Genomic DNA, 18,875 nt, shown 5'->3' with positions numbered 1-18,875 from the left:
TGTCACATAGAGGAGGGAGAAAGGTTGTTTTCTGCTGCTCCAGAGAAGTGGACACAGAGCAATGCATCCAAACTACAAGAAAGAAGATTCCACCTAAACATTAGGAAGAACTTCCTGACAGTAAGAGCTGTTCGACAGTGGAATTTGCTGCCAAGGAGTGTGGTGGAGTCTCCTTCTTTGGAGGTCTTTAAGCAGAGTCTTGACAACCATATGTCAGGAGTGCTCTGATGGTGTTTCCTGCTTGGCAGGGGGTTGGACTCGATGGCCCTTGTGGTCTCTTCCAACTCTATGATTCTATGATTCTATTATTCTATGACATCACATCACATTAAAGACTAATATGTGGAACAGAAATTCTTCATGGTGACAAAATGATTGAGGCAGAGGTTCCTGTGATTTCCTTGGACCTTCCCTGATCAGCATCCTTTAATGTCATCCTTTAGACACTGCCTTCCTGCTGGTGACCACTAAAGCAAGCCAGAGGCACTGAGAAGCAGAAACTTGCTCAGCCATTGATGGAGGCAAATCTTCCCTTGCTGGGAGCTGCCAGCGTAATTCCAATTTTTGTATCACTCTTGGAGTTTTATCCTCCCCTCCTTTGCATTGTTGTTGGGTGCTGGCCTTCTTACAGCTAAATCTAGAAATACATGTACCTGACTATAGATATGTGACAACCTGTCATGGAAAAGGAGACGTAAACTTTTCATACAAATTGACGTATGGATGCCTATTCACAGATTAGGAAAGAGGCAAATAGTAATTCACCTTACCCTGTAGAGGATTCCAGGGGCCAAGCCAGGAGCTTTTAGAGTTGGAAGCTGGGGCTTAGCCTAGGAAACAGCTATAGAACAGAGTGACTCTTCCAAGTAAAGTCTATGCAACTAGTGAGCAGTATGAAGGCTCTGGATTGGTCAATCCTGGAATCAGCACTGGGAGAAGTCTGGTCCTCTCTCTTTGCCAGGCTAACAGAACAATGTGTTCTGCCTGCTGAGCTGTAGTTTCCTGATTCTCCAGTATGAAGTGCTGACCTTGTAGGTGCTGAACTGAAGATCTCATGGCTGCCCACAACTCTCACCACTCTGGTTCTTGTCTTTGTGATTAGGAAAGCCTACAGTCCAATCTATGTATGCTTCCTCAAAATAAATCCTAATGTATTTAGTGGGGATTACTTACAGGGACGCAGTTGGCGCTGTGGGTTAAACCACAGAGCCTAGGACTTGCCGATCAGAAGGTCGGCGGTTCAAATCCCCGTGACGGGGTGAGCACCCGTTGCTCGGTCCCTGCCTGCTCCTGCCAACCTAGCAGTTCGAAAGCACGTCAAAGTGCAAGTAGATAAATAGGTAACGCTCCGGCAGGAAGGTAAACAGCGTTTCTGTGTGCTGCTCTGGTTCACCAGAAGTGGCTTAGTCATGCTGGCCACATGACCCGGAAGCTGTACGCCGGCTCCCTCGGCCAATAAAGCGAGATGAGCACCGCAACCCCAAAGTCGGCCACGACTGGACAAAATGGTCAGGGGTCCCTTTACCTTTACTCACAGGAAAGTGAGCACAGGAGCATACCAATTTATGTCTAAATCCACCCCCCATCTCTTTTTCCCAGCAGGATACACCATGGATTTGCACATGTGCAAGCCCTGATCATATATGCAATCTAATCACTAGGATGATATAAATATTTTTAAAGCATTTTTTATCTTTATAGTCTACTGTAGAATAGTAATATAACCAGGAAATCATGTTAGTCTCGGGGGTAATTAGATAATTTCATAAGCAAAGGTACACTGTTTTGTGATGGGCTAGAGTAGAAGATGTTTAGGTCTCCTGGGAAAACCACTAATTATGAAGCCTTTATAACAGGTACTTAAAAATATGGAAATTGATCATTACTTTTTAATTATTTATATGAATTAGATATATGCACACTATAAACGGCTACATTTCCTGAGTCTTTGTCATGTCGTAAACATGAATGTTTGCAGAGAAGTGAAATCCACCAAAGTAATTTCCTGAAGCTGGACTGAACTTAATATCACTTCCATATTTGTAATTGGTTTTTCATGGAAGATTTGCATTAGCTAAATAGCTGTGGAATTCTCACGTCTGACATCTGAGTAGTAATATCATTTATGAAAGCAGCTCATTATTTAAGGATACTTCATAGGTGACATATTTGTTTCTCCACTGTGAGAATTATCTGTGGAGGAAGCTGTAGCATGAGGTTGCCGCAGAAAGCCATATTGAATACAACTTATAAATCAGAGATGCAGAACCTGTGACTTTCAGGTGTTGTTAGGCTACAACTTCTATCATCCCAAACCATTGGACATGCTGCCTGGGGCAGTTCTCCATCCTTGCCATAATTTTATGACTTTAACTAAAAAATTCTAGTCACCCATGCAGAGCGACAGTTCCCATGGAACAATAGGTAGAGGGCATGACCACTGTGAGGAGCACAGAGAGAAGTACGCCATGAGGCATCTGCAGCAGCACAACTGGACGCTTTCAGCTGCTCCACCTGCAATAAATGAGGCCTTTCCCATATCAGTTGTAGTCAGCAGGCACCCCCAAACTTGGCCCTCCAGATGTTTTGGGACTACAATTCCCATCATCCCTGACCACTGGTCCTGTTAGCTAGGGATGATGGGAGTTGTAGTTCCAAAACATCTGGAGGGCCGAGTTTGGGGGTGCCTGCTCTACAGCCACAGCAGGAGCTATAACTCTCCAACAGTTTGACTTCACTCACAAAAGCACAGTCCTCCACTGTCTCTCAAGATAGGAGGATGCCAACCACAACCACTTGAAAATTCACCACTCTTTCCCAGTGCACCTCAGGACTCCACAAAGAACAGGTCAGCAGTTGAGGGCATACAGTGCTTTCAAAAGAGGCACAAACTTACACTGGTTGAGACTTGCATGAATAGAGAGGGCCAACTGTCAAGAAAGCCTCTTTTTTGCTCATGCTATTACCTGTCTGGTACCATTAAAACAGGGCAAACTTTTCTGATAATCTCCTGGATATCCAAATAAGCACTTGCTTTGCTAACAAGAGAAAGCACATCATGGTAAAGTGAATGGCCCCAAGATCTAGAGTTTCCTCCACTTGTTTCTAATTTTCTTACCCCACACCATTAGATAAATAAGGCTGATGACCAAGCGGTTCTGGATGAACTGATTATACAGCTGTTTCTCACTCTCTTTTTCTCCTCTGTGTAAATGAAGTCTGGATGCTGGAGAAAACATGCTTAGAATCATAGAATCATAGAACCATAGAGTTGGAAGAGACCACAAGGGCCATCAAGTCCAACCCCCTGCCAAGCAGGAAACACCATCAGAGCACTCCTGACATATGGTTGTCAAGACTCTGCTTAAAGACCTCCAAAGAAGGAGACTCCACCACACTCCTTGGCAGCAAATTCCACTGTCGAACAGCTCTTACTGTCAGGAAGTTCTTCCTAATGTTTAGGTGGAATCTTCTTTCTTGTAGTTTGGATCCATTGCTCTGTGTCCACTTCTCTGGAGCAGCAGAAAACAACCTTTCTCCCTCCTCTATGTGACATCCTTTTATATATTTGAACATGGCTATCATATCACCCCTTAACCTCCTCTTCTCCAGGCTAAACATGCCCAGCTCCCTTAGCCATTCCTCATAAGGCATTGTTTCCAGGCCTTTGACCATTTTGGTTGCCCTCCTCTGGACACGTTCCAGTTTGTCAGTGTCCTTCTTGAACTGTGGTGCCCAGAACTGGACACAGTACTCCAGGTGAGGTCTGACCAGAGCAGAATACATGGGCACTATTACTTCCCTTGATCAAGATGCTATACACCTATTGATGCAGCCCAGAATTGCATTGGCTTTTTTAGCTGCCGCGTCACACTGTTGGCTCATGTCAAGTTTGTGGTCAACCAAGACTCCTAGATCCTTTTCACATGTACTGCTCTCAAGCCAGGTGTCACCCATCTTGTATTTGTGCCTCTCATTTTTTTTGCCCAAGTGCAATACTTTACATTTCTCCCTGTTAAAATTCATCTTGTTTGTTTTGGCCCAGTTCTCTAATCTGTCAAGGTCGTTTCAAAGTGTGATCCTGTCCTCTGGGGTGTTAGCCACCCCTCCCAGTTTGGTGTCATCTGCAAATTTGATCAGGATGCCCTTGAGTCCATCATCCAAGTCGTTGATAAAGATGTTGAATAAGACCGGGCCCAAGACAGAACCCTGTGGCACCCCACTAGTCACTCTTCTCCAGGATGAAGAGGAACCATTGATGAGCACCCTTTGGGTTCGGTCAGTCAGCCAGTTACAAATCCACTGAGTGCTAGCATAGTCAAGACCGCATTTTACCAGCTTCTTTACAAGAATATCATGGGGCACCTTGTCAAATGCCTTGCTGAAATCAAGGTAGGCTACATCCACTGCGTTCCCTTCATCTACCAGGCTTGTAATTCTGTCAAAAAACAAGATCAGGTTAGTCTGACATGACTTATTTTTCAGAAATCCATGCTGACTATTGGTGATCACAGCATTCCTTTCTAGGTGCTCACAGACCGTTTGCTTAATGATCTGCTCCAGAATCTTCCCTGGTATTGATGTCAGACTGACTGGGCGGTAATTATTTGGGTCCTCTCTTTTCCCCTTTTTGAAAATAGCTTCCACCCTATCCAGAGACAAAATGTAAGTCACTTGCTTTTATGCACTATCCTAATAAGACTCCAAATGACTCCCCTGGCCCGGCACCCACCCATTCCCAACCATCCTGACCTCCAGACCTTGACCACTCCCCCTTGATTGCTGGGGTGGCTCATTCTCACAAGCTTTTAAAAATACACACAGTATAGTTTTCCCCATCTACAGTAGATAAATCCAAATGTAGACTTGCGCTCTTCTATCAGACAAGTATATAATTAGGATGTTAATTTCCTTTCCCACAGAAGAGATTCAGTTTCAATGAGACAATGATATAATCATGTTACCCTTCTAAAGAAGAAAAACTTTTCAATAAAATATATTACAGATAGCATTTCTGCAACTGAATCATAAATCAAGGCTGCGTTTTGTGCAGAGGCAATATGTGAGGGAAAACAGTAGAGAACAGCAACCCTCATCAGGATTGCAAATGCTATTGCCACTTTCCCATACTTAAGTGGAAGTGTCTTTGCTGGTGTGACATAGTCTGGTATTGCAATACAGACCAGCTTAAGTATTTATTGATTTGTGTAACAAACAGAGGTATTATTTTCAGAGGCTGTAGAGGGCATTCCTCATCCTTATCCACCTCATCAGGGCATATGCCTTTCTGGCTAGCTCATTGACTTTGCAAATTTTCCTACACATGTCTACTCAGAAGTCGATCTTGCTGAGGTATAGCTGGGTACCATCCGCATACTGGTGAACACTCAGCCCAAACCCCCAGATGACCTCTCCCAGTGATTTCATATAGATGTTTAAAATAATAGGGGAGAGGACAGAGCCCTGAGGCACCCCACAAGTGAGCAGCCAGGGGTCTGAATACTCACCCCCGAAACCCTTGCACTTGTGTTTGTCTGCTGAGTAACCCCTTCTGCAGCTGCTGTTGCACCTGTGTGTGCTGCAGATGATCTGAGGACATGATCGAGAAGGACCCTGGTTCATGCCACTGGCCAGGCTGGTTAGGAGTAAGTCTCACTTTGAGGATATGCCTAAAATGCACTAACTTACTGTGCCCAATACTTGGCATCTTGAAAATCTCAGACTTACTTCATTGGTGTATTATACATCTCAGCAACTTCACTTTACTTTGTGCTGAATTGCGCCTTGTTTATTTTTTCTGTCTTGCAGAAACCAGTGACTTTTCTGGCTGTGCAGGATATTCACAACAGTGGACAAAGCTTCACCATTACTGCAGAAGAACCCCATCAGCTTCCAAGGAACACCCCCTGAATTAATAGGAATGCAGTTTTTGAGTCCTGTGAGAAAATGTAACTTGTCAATTTGTGCAAAATGTCATTTGCCCTGTTTTTGTTGGGTTGTTCCCTGTGACAATCAGGAAATGGGCTGTTTTGCTTCCAGAAACTTGGGGGGTTATGTCCTGTGCTCCTCACCTTGCACATGAGTGGAAATGGCAGCAAGTAGAAAACTGTTGGGAGTTATACCTGCCTATAAAGAACATGTAGTCTATTGTGACAAACCTTTGCCTATTGTCTATGACACATCCAGCAGGATTTCCCCCCATGCAAGCAAATATATTGTTCAGGTAATATATAACACTCTGATTCAACCAGTTACATAAATATGTATCTAGGAATAGTGAACTGCAACCAAGGCCCTGTCATCCAGTTGTCAGCTTCTGCCCAATTTTCTGGGGTCTGGCTGGTATTACAGTAACTATAAATGATCCCATCTGCCTGGCCTCTTGACAACTCACAGCTGGCACAAATCTTGCTGAAGTCTTTTGCAGTTCTTTCCTTAAGCATACTTTTGAAATTGAATGACATGCGGCTAAGCTCAAGCAACCTCTATGGAGTAGCTGTGTATACTTTGCCACTCTTTGGGTAGAACAATTGATTTTTATTTTTATTTTTGTTCCAGAAGTAGCAGTCCTTTGGGATCTATAAAGGCCATTTCTCCCAGGAAAGAAAGCTCTAGTCCTTTGTATGACTGCCTGTCGAACTGTGCTGTATTAGCTCCCTGTGTTGACCCTGATGTTTCCCAGCCTGTAAGAAATATTCAACAGACACCATCATTGTACTGCAATATTGCTGTATTATATAAAATAACTAGCAAAGTAGCCCTGCACACGGCTAACTATGGTGCACCCACCCTGCAGGATCCCTCTTCAGCGACAGCCTTTATGGAGAAGGGCACAAAACCTTCCTCTGCCTCAGGTGACAGAGCCCTGAACAGCTCAATCCTGCCTTTTTTTGGGGGGGTGTCAGTTGATTAAAGTGTGATAGAACTTTAGCACCTGGCTTTTGTATATAAACAGTATGCTGCCTGGTGTACTCTTCCTTGGTGGGGTCTGGAGTGAGTGCCCAGAAAAGTGCCACAGCAGCATGTGTGAAAGTAGTCCTTAGCATCAATGGTCCCGAAGACAGTGAGAAAGAGTGTGGTTTTCCCCTTCCTGGGTAGCCTTGCTTAGGAGGCCCAGTCAGGCTATCTTCCAACACCTTCTCATTCCTCCCTGTCCCCCAACACAGCAACATGGCTGCATCACTGTGTTGAATGGTAGGGTCAGTCTGGAGATGTTGCCTTTATGTAGCCAGGGAGCCATGCACTGTACCATACAAGGGGTTAAAAAACCTTATGACCTCCTTTTCATTTTCAGCCAAGCAATGAAACCTAGAGGTTTATTGGATCACTGGAGGACCATCATAATGGCAGTGGATGAGCTGTACAGTCATACCTCGGGTTATAGATGCTTCAGGTTGCATTTTTTCAGGTTGCGGACCGCTCAAACCTGGAAGTACTGAAAGGGGTTATTTCCGGGTTTCAGCAGTCGCACATGCGCAGAAGCGCTAAATCGCAACCCGTGCGTGTGCAGATGCGCCACTGCGGGTTGCGGACGCTACGAGTTGCGAACGTGTCTCCCGCACGGATCACGTTCACAACCCGAGCGTCCACTGTATTTGCGTTGGAGGGTCACAAGTTATATGTGCCCCCTACTGGTTATTCAGTTTTAACTTTAGTTTTAAAAGAAACTCATAAAAAATAAAAACAGTAACAGCAGATTTTTCTACTCACAAGTAATGGAGAAGATGCAACTAAGACTGAAGGTATACACTGAAACTGCATATGACAGAGAAAAGGCGTTTCCCAAGGTACACTGTGCACACAGAGGAGAACACTGCCAGGTTCCTTTCCAATACACAACAACTAATTATGCCACCAGGCTGTCTTTTACAGGCATCAGAGATGTGAGTGCATCCTTACCTCCTGAAGGCAAAGCTGTGCTAGGCAGCCATTCTTGTGTGTTATGTTGTCCATAGGACTTTGGCAAAATCAGCCACATCACCTGAATTCCAAGGAAGCACTTAAGTTCTCAGTCATCCAGGCCATTTGTCTTTCTGCATGATGCTGCATCTCACTGAACTGAGCCTAACACATAGTAAACATTTCAAATAAAAGTCTGTTGTAAAGCAGGCTGGCATAAGCGTCAGAATAAAGTACCACATTGATCATGCAGAAGCTCTGTTCTTTAACAGGGGGAGAAAGCCCCCCTGCAAACTTATTTCCTTTCCAATGTAAAATCCAGAGCTTTGCAATGCCATTGTGATTTCCAGTTTCTCTGTGGTTGTTTACTACACCTGGGATTTGTAGGTACAAAGGCTAGGATGTGGAATTATTTACTCAGGGCTCTTGCAACTAGGCTCTCCAAAGTGATACTGCAGGAATTCAATTGGTGATTTGCTTCTACAGGGGGGAAATTAATACTGTGATCTATCACCAAAGTCTTATTACTTTATTATAACTCTCCCCGTTTCATTTTTATTAAGTGCCCAGGGCTACCACTAAACTATGCTAGCTCCAAAATTTACACTACCACCAAATTGCTACCCATTTATGTACAATTCCCTAGTGCATTACAGCAAACTCACTGGTGATCCATTCATGCAGCAGCAAGGAAAAAAAGGTTCTGCATAATTTTTCAGTTCTAAAATGCTTCTATTTAAAACAATAAATAAATTAGCAGATGCTGCACTAGTTTTCCCCCATTTCTTTTTCTTTCCTACTATAAATGTCTGGCATCTATGATCAAAGATCCTGTGAATAGCAAATTGGCTAAAAGATACAGTTTGCTGCCATACCTAAGCCCCATATGTATCCCTGAAAAAGCAAAAGGCTCGTTTTAAAAAACCAAACAGGTAAAAATATTGGACATAGCCAGTGCCACTGTAAGCTTAAATGGATCTGTGAGTGAATAATCTGCCCTCAGACCTGAACGACAGTATGTGTTTCAAGCTAACATATAACAAAAGCCTGATGGCTGCTTCTGCTAAGGGAAGATTGCTTCAAGTGCATGCGTGTGTGTTGCTTGGTTGTTGTTGTTTTGCTATTTTTTGTTGCAGCTGGATGTGGCAGCAGCAGCAACAACAAATCTGTTAGCAGCTTAGGCAGCACCAGTGGGGTCGGGGGGGAGGGAGGAGACAAGCATCCCCCCAAACAAGGAACTTGCCCCCACCCCCCTGCTTTGCTAGACTCTTGTTGTTAACATAAGCAGCTGCATTCATACATTATCATTTCTGTAGATTTGACATTTCAGTTGCAGCTCTTGAGGCAACAAGGGCTATGCATCTTGCAGCTACTGACATTCCTTTCAAGATGCCAACAACATATGGCTGATTTCAGGGGAAAAAAGTTTAGAATGGCAGTTTTCGTCTGAAATATACTGTTATTTTCCCCCCAGAGATCTTAACATGTAGGACATTGCTTGCCCACCTAGAAATATACCTTGACCCTTCTGTGCGCCCCCCTGAATTTTCTTTCTGGTGTCACTACTGGTTAGCAGCCCAAGCCCCATTTTCCACCCCTCACAGTGGCTCAGAACTATCCCTGCCTCAGAGCAGTCTGTGTGTGTGTGTGTGTGTAAAGGCATCTGCTAACACAAAATGGTGGAGAATGTTTTGCAAAGTAGCCTTTTTCTAGGGCAGCAATTTCCTGAGAAAAACAGTGTCTGAAAAATTGAGCTCAGCTCTAGATAGATGACACGATTGCTAATTATTTAAGTGCCATGTATTATTAAGTATTCTGATTAGCTGGACTTCTTCCTAATATGGCTGAATACAGGGCGGCCGCCCTGGGCTCCCTCCTCTGGTCCTGTTGAGCTGGAACGCTGCCTAAACCAACTTTCCCCTTCCTACTCTCTTTCAGGGGAGCTGCACACCCTCTCCCTCCATTCAGCGTCTGTGTGGCAGACTAACTCCTATCCCATTTTACTCCTTTTTTATTTTATGTCATAAAAGAGGGCATCAATGTTAGAAATCAATAAAACAAATACATTAAACCAGAATGAATTAATAAAAGGGGTCACTGTCATACTCAAAATCATGCCAGTTTCTGGAAATGTTTTGCACACTAACTTTACAGGAAATAGCCAAGTAGAATAGCAAATATATATCTTAGCATGGGATGAGACTTCTTTCTTAAAAGGGCAGCAGACAATAGGCAATAGACTGAGGCCCGCTTTCCAATAAGAGCCAGGCTGAAAGTTATTTTTCCACTGCTCACCTCCATGGCAACTCAGGTTATTCACAGGCTACAGTTAGTGGTTTTGAAACTTCTCATGACCAGGGAACCCCTTCCACATTAAAATGTCTAACAAGAAAGCACTTTAATAGGACACTGGGATGTGGTTTAGAAAGCAGCCATATTTGTTGGCTGTCACTGAGGAGAGCTAGGGCACATTTGGGAACACATAAAATAGCTGCCCATAGCTTGGCTGCTCATAGTTAGCGAAGCAGAGGTCTGCTGGTTTGGCTGCAATGGCAAGAGCACCACAGGGGGCCCTGCAACAATGATAATGAACAGAGCACGAGAGGCAGAGGGCAGCAAATTTTAGCATCACACGGCACAACTGAAATGTAAGAGCTCAAAGTCCACCACTGAGGGAAGACTGGATGCAGCAGGAAATATTCTGCCAGCACATACCTTCTCATTTTGACCAACTTCTGAGTGACCCAAGAATTATCTAGAACATGGGAACACAGACTTTGCACCATCTCACATCCCAGTGCTGTGGTCATGATGGAAACTGTATTGGGGTTAAATTATTTTTATATTACATTATATGTAATGTAATGCAGCTATGTCACCATTTTTTATTTACCTAATTACATGGGTGCAACCCCCCCCAAAAATCTCATATCTATTTTTTGAGGGTGGGGAATTTCAGGGGAGGGAAAAGATAAATCTGAGGTACAAATAACAATCAAATGGTCCCCATGCCTGTAATTAAATTAAGAAAAAAGAAGGATCTATACCTGCATGCTATGCGTTAAGCTGAACATGCCATTTCGCCTACAGCATGGAGTGGCTAAGCGGTGGCTTACATGTCAATGCCCTCTGTTGCTTTCAAATATTTCAATGGATCAACTGTACTAAAATGTATTTGTAGCATGACGTACACTCAGAATTCAGAGCTAAAGGGTTTGACTCCCGAGCAAGAAACTGACTTGAGGAAGTCATGCCCCATCATGTGTTTGGCAGGTCAGAGCTGAGAATCTCTGCTGTCTCTTGGTCTTGCTTAAGACCTTGCCAGCAGGTGTCTCTGTGGGGACCAGAGGGCAGGAGGTGAAAAAGCCTTAAATCACCCATGCCTTGAGGCTTTAGTCTAGGAAATGTGCTGCTCTTGTTCATCCACACACTACAAATCCCAGGGTGCTTTGTGAAAAAACACGTTGTAAGCCAATTTAGAACTCTTGAAATAAAGCAGTAATTCCCCCCAAGTATTTGACAAGGTTATCACATTTTGTGATTCAATTATGATTCAAACAAAGGGGAGTTCACACATCATTAGCATCATTTCCTGTGGTCATGGTGGCTGAGAAAAAGTGTGTGTGGTACACTTTTAGCATTTAGAAAAGTACATTCATCCAAAGACCGCTGCCGAATTGTGATCTGTCTAATGATGCAACACAAGTGATCTTGCTATGCCTTTGAACTGAAATTAAAAATTGACCAGGCTGGAGCAACTTTATTTTGACAATTAATACCAATTAATTAGAAGTGCTAAAGGGAAATTAGTCTTGATACAAGTAAAGTGAACCTGTGACATTAACTGCCTTAGGCCACTGAACCAATTACTGTGCTTGAATTTTAAAAAGTACCTATCATAATAATTTTACGACAGCCAATAGCTTGCATGGCTACAAAGGTTAGACAATAAATTTCATGTCATGTTTCAGAGACAACTCCGTAAGTCAGGAAATATTCATTTAAGGTGCACTGTGTACATCCTCGTATATATAATACTTCGGGATTCTGGTACACAACCTGGGACCAACATACTTTAGAGCAGGGGCCCTCAAACTTTCTAACCCACAGAGCCCACTTGAGGCAGCTAAAAATTACTAAGGCCTTCCTGCCACAAAATGGTGGCAGATGGAGGCAGTGTTTGGCAAGGCAAGGCAGGAGGAATTGGCCAAGCTGTGGCATTGAAGGTAGCCCAAGTCCCACTGGTAGGTCCCACCCACTGAGAGCCACTTGCCTTAACATTTGTCTTTCTTCATGTGACAGTTACAGATAGGTAGCCGTGTATCTGAAGAAGTGTGCATGCACACGAAAGCTCATACCAAGAACTAACTTAGTTGGTCTTTAAGGTGCTACTGGAAGGGAAAAAATTTTTTTTGTTTTGTTTTTCATATGACAGGGTTGTCGTATTTCAAAAAGTGAAAATCCGGAAACAAAGGTACCGGTAGTTGAGCTTTCTTGGGGAAAGTTGTGTTTGGCCAAAGTTTGCCTGAGGTTTTTTTGGCAAAATCTCAAAGGAAAAAAAGAGGAAGTTTTTAACCAGTTTTTTAGGAAATTCGCCAAACAATCAATACTTTCAATATGGGCTGCCATGTGCCTGAGTTTTCCCAGACATTTTAACCAATTTGCAGAAATTCTGCCCAGACACCATTTTCAACAGGCGAATCCCGGCTATGTCTGGGAAATTCCGGACATATGGCAGCCCTACCATATGAACCCTCATGTCAGTGCATAGCTTCTGACCAGGCACTCTCCCAGGGGTCTGGATCCACAGACTGCTGCTCAGTTCCACTGAAATCAGAAAAGGTATTTGGCTAACATGGCTTGGATCCAACCCAGTATGTACAGTAAAGCCATCACCTGCTGGAGAAGGGCTTTATTCCAGCTGATCCAATGCTCAGGCCCAATCTCCCTCCTGGAGGTCAGGATTGGCACCTCCCGTAAGCCTTCCAGACTTTGGGGAGCAGGACTCCTCTGAAATACTTTTGGCTTCTGAATTTGCTGACTATATTGTTTGGTTGGAGCACTTTCATTGTGTAGGGTTGTTTGAACTTGAGAACTATATTATATTACACTTTTATGTAAACTGCTTTGAGCCAGGAATACTTCATAAATATTTTAAATAAATGTGTGTTGCACAGATTTGAAGCCCAGGGGAATGAGTGTTGATTGCTGGAACTCTCTTGGTATCACAACTAGGCATGTTTGCTAATGCAGGCTGGCTAAGGGGTTAGAGCTTGCATTCCCTATTGCCTTAAATCTTACTGCCTATTATATGCTCAGTGATATATTCACCATGAACTTGTTACAGTAAGTGCCACACTTTAAAAAACAACAACATTTTTTTTTGGGGGGGGGGGAAGTTCCAGTACTGCAAACCCTTGAGTACCCCCAGAAAAGAAGCACTGCATACACTTATACCAAGGGACTCTTCTCTCCTCATTCTCCTTCCTCTTCTTACATTAAAAAGTTGTTATTTATTTTTATTTTAAAAAGAACTTTCAAAGGTATTTAAGTAGAACAGAAATTTGAATGTGGTTACTCAAATAACGGCATCTACATGCAATCGTTTGTTTTTCAGTATGGAATTTTGGGACCAATCCAAAGCCAAGATCTCCCGTAATGACGGCAGTTTTCCAAAGGAGAATCCGCAACTGAGCCTGGACTCATCTGGGCCTTAGAGGGTTGAAGTGCCTCATGTCAGCTAAACCATGGATACACAATTAAATACAAGGACCATCTTCTTATTTTAACCTTTTATTATGAAAAAATGTATAATTTATATGTTAATAAAACAGGATGGATCAAAAAGTCAATAGTCGGCACAAATATAATTAACTTCCCTAGCCAAAGTCTCAGGACCCTAATATCAAAGCAGGCAGGTAGATCTGCAGAGCACTGACTGTCCACTCAAATTAAAACCATGGATTAGAGCAGCTTCATGTAGACCACTTTGGAATGTTAACTCTTTGAGGCCACATCAGGGAACAGCCAGGCCCCAATGTTTCTTCATACACCTTCCAAAAAGTCAAAACATCATTAAACCCCAAAATGTCTGTGTTACTTATGAGTTGTGGCTAATGTCATGAGTACTTGCAGTGGGATCACAATGGGACCGAAGTAAAGGCAAATGTGAACATACCCCCGGTTAAAAGGGAACAGTCACATGACAGACACACTGCATCATAAGCCACTTTTTCCAGATGAACTAAAACTGTCACCATGAGTCTGGAGATCCCACAAGGCAGTTCTAGTGATGTAGTTCACCTGTAGAGATTAAAACAAGGAAAATCTTCAATATCACAGTTACCACAAAACTGTGGCACTATCTTGTGTGCTCCTGAACCGAGATAGCTTTCTGCAAAATAGCTGCAAAGAAATTCTGACAGCTGTTGATGTTTACCAGAGGTAGACACAGATGCTGCTTTAGTTCAAGAAACAAACAGAAAAGCAAAGCAAAAGATAAATAGAACAAAATAAAAGTTGATGTCTGTAATAATGACACTGGTACATTATGAAATATGGCCTGGGGTTCCCTTTTACCTGGGCACCCTTCCTTTCTTCTTCTTTTTGAGGGAGAAATCAAAGTCTTACCCCATGAAGGATGTTCCTTTTTCAGGGATGCTGATAAGCCTTGCAGAGATTTTAAAGTTATCTTGCCTTCAAAATACTTTGCAGCAAAATGACAACTTTCACTGAATACATAGTAGTTTCCAGTGAAAACCCAGCATTCTTGGAGTCAAGCGTTAAGGTAAATAAAATAAAATGGAATTCTAAGAGAATATTTTATTGCTATTAAAGGTTTTTTTAAGGCATAAAAAGTAAGGCTTGATTTCAATAAGATATAAAAAGTCTTGGTCTTTTCCCTGAGAATGTTAACTGATCTCCCCAAAATAGCCTGAAATCCCTCCAGGTTTCGGGAATATTGTGGTTGTATGAGTGATGGAGGTTTTGTCCTCTCTCCGTTCTTTCTCGCCCCCACCCCTTGGCTTTGATTCTGAAGACAGCATTCTCTTTTCATCTTCCTGCAGATATGGTTCTGCATAAATCTCTCTGAAGATCTCATTCTAGCCAGGCAACATTGCAGTGAAAAGGGAGAGTCTGCTTCCTAACGTCTGTATAATTTTCCTTGTGCAAATCTGGGCATTGACTTCAGACCTTAGATGATTTCACTGAATCCCAAATTGTCTTTGTGAAATATAGCAGCTGTAACATCTGTTATGTGATGCTTTGGGGGGGGGGGTGTCACTTCTGATGGCACCTAACTCTTGCACTGTTTTGTAGTGAAGTATCCTTGGTTGGGGGAAATGCTGCCCCAGCATCCTTCTGAAAGGGGCAAATTTGCCCCACCTCCATTTAGCAGAAAGCCTCGTCGGAGGGAGCAAAATTATGGCCATGTGAGGCCAATCAGAGGAGAAGTGCAGGTGCTTGGCTTTCCATAGAGCAACATCACCCCACAAACTTCCTCTTGCCCTTTGTAGCATCCTGCCCACACATCCTCTGAAAAGTAGGAGTCCATTACTCGCCTTTTCAGGAGCTGAGTAGAGATATTTTCGGTGTCCTTGGTTGGCTTGTGGGGCACCTTTTCCTATTTCCAGCTGCTCTTGTTCTTGGGGCATGGCGTAGAGTTAGTGTGGCTGATTTGTTGTTCACAATTGGATGATTTATTCATTTGTCACAACTTTTGCTTTTAGTATGGGCTGGGATGTAATTTTTGCTGCAAAGACCTTGCTACACCACCCTGCTGACCACGACTGAACACATCTCCAAATTTTCTTATTGCCATTCTCCAACCAAAAACTTTGTGCAAAAATGTATGTGCTAGTGAAAGCAAGGTATAAAATCCACCATTATATTAGGGGGCACTGCAAAATTGCGTATGAAATTGTGCATATCAGGAGACATATGCACAAAAATGCATACACATTTTCATGAACCTTTTAAAGTGTTTTTAATTGAATATTCAATAAAAAATATATTAATGCAACAAACAAAGCACATGGATTTGCTAATTTGTGCAGAAGTGAGGAAATGGATTTCAGGACAGGAAAAATGACTAACTGAGAGTTATCAAAACTGACATATTCATTTATTCCCCTTTGCAGTAGGTGATGCCCCCTTAAGCATGCCTCCCCACCCTTAAAACTGCCACAGGTTCCATGACTGATACACAAAGACTCCTTAGTTTGAAAATGACTGGACCAAGAACACTTACAGAATGATCACGTTACTGACAGACCTTATTGTGATTCTATCTGTCCTTATAGTTTAAATTTGGTTGAACCTTGAATGCATTATCATTGCATAATGTGCAGAGGTTGATGATTAATTGGACAATTTTTAGGGAGTTACATGGAAAGATCTGTCCATGAGACTGCACTCTATCTGCTTTGTGAGGACAATATATCTCTGTAACTGCAAACTTTGCACATTTTTCTATAGGCAGCAATTAATGATAGATTATTTTAAAGGGAGGATGCTGTGTCTTGTTAAAATAGTGGCTGTATTAAAAATTTTATGTATATACTTTGGTCTGTGTCATTTTTATTTATGTTCTTATATTACAGTACTCTCATATGGATATCAGTTCCTTTTGTTAATCCTTATATGTCCGATAAATAGATACAAAGAAACAAATCTAAGCTCAGATACTGCAAGGAATAACCTTCCCAGATGCAGATCACCTAAGGACTTGGCTGTAGGCAGAAAATCACAGGGCAAGTCTACTTGTAATCAGTACCAATACATTTAAGCAGACAAGGTCTGGATCTGGTTGGTGTATACGTCAGTTAATTGCATTTTTCTCTTATACAGAATAACATCTCAAATTAAATCATGGATGTTATGTACAAAATCCAAATTTCATTAGATCTCTAAAGACAAAATCATGTCTGATGAATTTACTGCATGAATTCAATTGCTTTTATCCAATTAAATTACATCAAAGAAATGCTTTTGAGTTTTCAGTAGCTGTCCTTTTCTAAAAACATAGGCTATGTTTGATCTTGGTGCAGAAGATCTTCAATTCTTCTTCCTAACATGACAGCAAAACTCTGAAGAGGTTCCTTTACAATTTTTTGTATGCTGAAGATGTCATCCCTTCTAAAATATGTAAAAATGACAATGTGTAGGGATATAAGTGTTGCTGATTATTTCTATCTCCACACTGTAGAGGAGCATCATTAATAGTGTGAGAGACAAGTGTGCTGGAGAAACTGGCTTAAACATTTTTGCATAACATTTCCTTTGAATATATATTTAAATGTCCACTATTTTTAGATCAGAAGAAGCTATAAACAGGATTTCCTCCCTTTCATGATGATCCATGCTTCTGGATGTCTTACGAAAACACAGAACAATTTGATCTAACATCTGGGTCAACATGGGAACCAGAGTAATGCAGATGCAGTCTGCTGGATTTCTCTCACTTTAAGATTGTATAATCTACGAGTGAAACAGGAAGTCAAGACAGTTACTGATAGAAATATCAGTTCATGGCTAAAGAAAAATGGCTTTTAAGAAGCAGAAGCCATCCCCCTGGAAAGAATACAACTTTTGCAGCTCAGTCGTAGAGTATCTATTTTGTAAGTAGAATGTCCCAGGCTCTTGCCTAAAGCCCTGAAGAGACAATCCCAGTCAGAGCCCTAAGCTAGATGGACCGATGCTAGGACCTGTAATATAAAGCATCTCCCTATAGGCTGCATCAACAGAAGTATAACATCCAAATCAAGGGAAGTAATACTACCACTCTATTCTGCCTTAGTCAGATCACACCTGGAATCCTGTGTCCAATTCTGAGCACCACAATTTAAGAAGCATGTAGACAAGCTGGAACATGTGCAGAGGAGGGCAACCAGGATGATCAAAGGTCTGGAAAGGTCTTAGGAGGAACCGAATTTCTTTTCTCCACTATAATTTCTTCCTTCCTTCCTTCCTTGCTGTCTGTGTGTGGAAGTGAGGAAATTACTTGGCAAGGCAAGGCAAGGCAAGGCTGGGTTTGGAGACAGCCACATTCAGGGAACAATCACAAAGAGGGAGCAGAGAGATATTGCAAATGGGGTGGTGGTGGTAGTGCTATAATTTGCAGTTTGTTTGGGAGAGAGATGTGATATACCCTCACACAGGGATGTAAGAAGGCATCAATTTCCATCTCAAACTGTTTTTGTTATATACAGCGCTGTTTCTGTTCTGCTGCAGTTTGGTTTCCGACAAACCACCTTATTAATTATTTTATTATTTTACTATTCCACACTATTTCAATGCAAAGGAAAAATAATGCCAGTGGAGAAAAAACCATAATCAATTACATTTTGTTTGCAGACTGAAAACAACAACAGTGAATACCAATCAGATTCATTAGAATCTTTTTTATATATAAATATTTTTTATTAATTTCCAATTATTAAAATCCAATATAAACCACATTTTATCAATGTGAAATGACAATTCAAATTCAAATATATATCAATTATAAAGCCAATTACACACTTTGTATGACTTCCGCGTGCTAGATTTCAGGGTGAGATGATTTTATTTCACCCTGCTTCTGAGTCTTAATTAATCCAATTACATTCAGTCTTGATCTTAATCCTTTATTGACAGCTATAGAGTTTTTGACTTCCATTTGAATTAACACATTGAATATTTTCTTCCTGCAAGAGGAGTTCTATATCCAAAGTATTTCCTGTGTGTGATGTTTATCTTATCCATGCTGTTTCTTCATTCTTCCTGTTCTCCATCTGTCCTGCACAGCATCGCTACTTCCGCTCTTCCCTTTCCTTTGTTCCCAGAAAATGAGGCAGAGACACGCCATCTTTTTGTTGTTGTAATTGTTTGAGTCTAGATAGAGAGTGAACTGGTGTCCTGCCAACGCTTTAACAAGACTCAAGTTTCTCCTCCTTGGCCAATTCTCTCAATAATGATCTGGTGTCTTGCCAAAC

This window comes from Podarcis filfolensis (assembly GCF_964270895.1).
Source record: "Podarcis filfolensis genome assembly, chromosome: 4".
Lineage (NCBI taxonomy): Eukaryota > Metazoa > Chordata > Lepidosauria > Squamata > Lacertidae > Podarcis > Podarcis filfolensis.
The sequence above is the reverse complement of the archived record's forward strand: the minus strand, read 5'-3'. Positions refer to the sequence as shown.